Here is a 4,825-nt window from a genome sequence, read left to right on the forward strand (position 1 = left end):
GATCGCAAATTGCATAACGGGCCTGACAATTTTTGAATTTGTCAGGCCCGAAGGGGGGACTGTGAAAGTTACTAGTGACCCCTCCCCTTAACAGAGCAGCCTTTATGTTAACCAAGTGGCCATTAGGGGGAAGCAGACACTTCAAGTACACAGTAGCCTGAACTTTTCAACTGTCTTCCCTTCAAGGCCTTAAGGTAGTTGGAGCTGGTCCCAAGCCAGTTTTCACTGACCAGATAGCAAAAGCACGGGTCTGACAACCACCAATCAAGTGTTAACACTGCAAAGACCTTTGTCTGAATGTGTATAAAGGATCTGTAAAATGTGTGTAAGACAGAGTTTTTGTACTAAGGTGCAAAGCTCTCCTTTCTTCTGCAGAATAAAGCAACTCTTCCTTATCCCTGTCTGGCTGTTATTGGCTCTCAGCTAGCTGGACCCGATGTTTTGGTAACAGTATGTTCCCACCTGCAAAGTGCTGGGGCCATCTGTAATGCTGCATAAGCACCAATAAAAGTTAGGAAACATCTGGATGAGTGTGTAATGCCCGGGTAGCCAACATCATCAAAGAACCTTGGGCTAAATTCTGTTCTCTGCTACACAAGTGCCATTCAATTAATGTCACGGATATGGCACAGGTGTAACTAAGGCAAGATCGGGTCCCTTTGACTTAGAACAGAGATGAGTGAAATTCTAGATCTCGTCAGCTGCTTTTCTTCCCTGCAAACCGAAGTAGAAGCTACAAATTCTCAGCTGAAGCCCTGTGTCAGGCAGACTCTTACCTGGGTCACCAACATTGGTCCCACAACGTTGATTTTATACACGGCCAACATATCTGCAGCAGTCGCTGACTCCAGAGTGCTCTCTGGCATAACGCCAGCATTATTTATCAGCAAATTCAGGCCAGATCCTCCCAGATGGGCCTCAGCTGTCTTTGCAGGGGCCTGGATGCTCGTGGGGTCTGTAGCTTCTGGAGAGAATGATGATGGTATTTATTATGAGCATGGGTTGGTTCCATTCCTGATACTGTGTGAAATAAATATGGCCGAGGTTACGGTGGTTTGTGTTGAGGAGAGAGAGATGTCATCCCTTACCAGCCGAGCTCTCGGGAGATACTTGTAGAGATGTGGCTGGTTCCTTCAAGCTATCGCATTCAAAAAACTGCATACAAACAAAGTTATTTAGGTTGCAAAGTCAAGCCCTCAAAAGTAAGATTTGCAGTTTTACAATTGTCTGCACAACCTTATTTCTTTTCCCTTGCCCATCCAGCTGTGCACTGAAGGAGTCAGGCAGCCTGTGGAAAAAACACACTGTGATCATGTAACTAAAGACTGCATCATAATGTGTAAACACAAGGGGGCCAAACGGAGGTTGCACAGGTAATCTCTAATTCTGGCATCTCCTGACTTTCCACTAGCTGGTTTTGCAATCTAATTAACATTCCTTTAATGTAGTTTTTTTAATCTGTAATTTCCCAGGTTGCTTTTTTTTTTTTAAAAGGAAAAAGCTAAAAAAAACCAAACCCCATTATTTGCACTTGTAACCACCCCACTTCATGATCATCAGGAGGCTTTGAACTGTGAATCTTCAGCATGAACGTCTACCACTTGGGCTACAAGACTAAATACATTTGCTAGCAGCAGGAGACGGTTGTTATACTGGAAAGGGATGAGTTGGTGTCACCACATTCTAGGGCCACAGAGTGGCCCAGGAAGCCTGGTTTGCTTTCTCTCCTCCCCCCACCCCCCGAAAGTGTGGGGCTCTTGCCACATGTGGTGTCCCCAGAGAGGGAGCTGCGCTGGTGCTATGTATCAGATCAGAGGGATGGTCAGACAGGGAGCCCAGCTGGCTCCCTCCTATCCCCTCCCCACCTCACCCTGCTACAGCAGCTCAGGCATCTCCTGGTCATTTGGCTGTGAATCCTCACAGAGGGGAGATTGGGGCTGACTCGGAGAAGGGAATCCCACCCCCGAATGCCCTGGCTGATAGCCACAAGACGTGAGTGGAAGCTTTGACTCAGGGGACAGATTCCAGGAGTCAGACTGGGGCTGGAACCTGCCGCTAATGGGCAGTTCTTTGTGACTCCAGGAGCTGCAGTCAGCTGTGTCCCCTTGATCAGCAGAGGGGGGAAGCAGAGAACATGCCCTGGGCTGGTTGTAAGGGGAGAGATGTAACAGGCTGGGCTTTGCCCCAAATGCTCCATTCTTTCACCAGGTGGCACTTTTCTGCTGGCAAAGGGAGACGTAGGATTTGCTGACTCCCTGGTGCAGCTGGCGTTTGCCCTGCCCAGAACCCCTAGCCCAGGCTCAGCCATGGTACAAAGGCTCTGTTAAAAAGAAGCAGCCATACGTGTAACCAGTGGCAGGTGTGCTGCCAGAGTCCCTTTCTGAGAGCTGGGTGGGGACCACAAATCCGGCCAGGGAGATGCCAGTTACTTGTGAAAAGTTAATGAGGGTCAGATCTTCAGCTAATGTAAAGTGTCACTGTTCCACGGCAGTTGCTAGAGCTATGGCAATGTACCCCACCTGAGGATCTGCCCCATACGGCATCCCAAGAGAAATGTCAGGCAAGCGATCCTACTCTATTATCGTTGGACTGTTTCCGCAGACGCTAGGCTTGTGTGAGATTTAGTTTGTCTTCTCCTCTCACAGCAGTTCTCACAAAGCTGAGCATAAGCCACTCCTCCTTCCATTGGGCCCTGCGGCAGAACTCCCCTTTGACAGAAAGGCAGCAGAATCTGGGCACAGATTACCAGACTAGGCAGGCAGCCTCTGCGACTGAGCCTACCTTGGTATCCCTAGACCTTTGCCTCTTTCACCCATCAAGTGGCAGGGCAGCAGGGCTGTGGTTTGACAGATGGGTGCGCAGGAAATGCCGAGGGCCCGTGAGCAAGAACCATGTGGAAAGGGGATAAAAGTAGTACATGACAAAGTTCTGCCCTAGCTTGGGCTGTTACTGTGGGGACATTTGTAGATTTACTGGGGCTATAGCCTCTGCACCATGCCCATGTGGGTAGACAGAGAAAGGGCCATTGTCCCAGTGGACTCAGGGAGGGACATTGGTGCAGAGAACTGGTCTGAGCTGAGCTCCTTCAGGGGATGGAGTTTGCCCAGGTCCCCTGCATGCACAGGGGCTGTGAATCCCCACAGGGGGGCTGACTCTGAGGAGAGAGCCCCACCCCTGAGATCCAGGTCGATAGCCACAAGACGTGAGTGGAAGCTCTGACTCTAGGGACAGATTCAAGATGTCAGACTGGGGCTGGGACCTGCTGCTAATCAGCTGTGTCCCCTTGATCAGCAGAGGGGGGAAGCAGAGAACATGCCCTGGGCTGGTTGTAAGGGGAGGGAGGTAACAGGCTGGGCTTCGCCCCAGATTCTCCATTCTTTCAGCAGGTGGCACTTTTCTGCCGGCAAAGGGCGCTGTGGGATTTGCTGACTCACTGGTGCAGCTGGCGGTTTGCCCTGCCCATTGCTCACAGCCTGCCTCAGCCAGGTACAAAGGCACCTTTCAGTGATAACAGACAAGCCTGGACCTAGCACCATCTCTGGGCTGCATAACTCTGGGGCTTGGTACAATCAGGGGGAGTTTACCGTTGCCACCTACGTGCAAAGCCAGAATCAGGTGCGATCACTTACTCTGCAGGGCTTTGTATTCGCTGCTGCACAAATAACAGCTGCTGACAGCAGGGATTAGCACTGGGTGCAGCTGAACTGGACTGGGCTCTGACTCAGCTGCAAGCATAGGAAAGGAAAACTGTTCTGCCCCAGGTCAGATATTTTTGGGGGGACAGTGCAGGTTTAGATGCAAGATAAGAACGGTTCCCCTGGAAAGAGAACAAAAGAGGGAAGGGTTGGAGTGAAACTGTGCAGTGGCCACATGGGGGAGTCACAGCACAACACCTGGGTGTGCTCAGCTGCACAGTCTGTAGTTTGAACTGCTGAGCCATGTAGACATAGAATCACAAAGGGCCAAATTCCCTGCTGGTGGAAATTGGTTGATGTAAAAGCTCAACAGAGCTGAGTCACTTTACCCCAGCAGAGAATTGGGCAAAAGGACTGTCAAGGAGAGTTAGAATGTAGGGCATTTCCAGGATGTTTGGAGAGGGAGACGTAGAAAGAACACACCTTGCCATGGTGGCCCCCCCCACTCTCCCTGCTTGACAGGACTTGCTCTACCCCCCACCCCCTGTCCCCTGGTGGAGACTCTGGGGATCACACAGTGCATTTTCAACTGTAGGGAGGGGTATTGGGTCCCCGGGCAGCCATGCAGAGGAGAATTGGCCCCGTGTATGCACTGCTTCTTCTGTTCTGCTTCACTCCAGCCCTTGCTTCTGGTGGGGGGGAGGGGAAGGGCTCGTGGGGTGTTGGCCATGCAGAATGATCCGACCAGCCCCTTCCCCCCCATCACTTGGGGCAAGGCAGCAAGAATCGGGGTGTAGGTAGCAGGAGTGTCCTCCCGCAGGCCTAGGAGGGACATCCTGCCCTGATGGAGGCACCGAGAGCAGTGGCCTTGGAGGTGGGTGAGGACTCCTTCAGGCAGTTTTGCCAGAGGATTGTGGGCTCCAGAGCACAGCCCCATGGGGAAAGATGTGCCCTGTCTTCACAGGACTGGAGATCAGGCGTGGACCACCAGCCTGCAACAGGCACAGAGGGGAGCAGCTGGGCAGGAGCTGGGGCCTCAGAGTGGGGACTGTTCATTTGGCAGATGGGGTGAGTCTGAGTGCATTCCTCCCACTGGGACCTAGAGCCCCTCATACAGGAGGTGCCCAGGGTGGATTAAGGATCTGAGTTTGAGGATAGTGAGGGTCCAAGCCTCGCTGAGGTGGATGAAG

This window comes from Malaclemys terrapin, chromosome 14 (genome assembly GCF_027887155.1).
Source record: "Malaclemys terrapin pileata isolate rMalTer1 chromosome 14, rMalTer1.hap1, whole genome shotgun sequence".
Lineage (NCBI taxonomy): Eukaryota > Metazoa > Chordata > Testudines > Emydidae > Malaclemys > Malaclemys terrapin.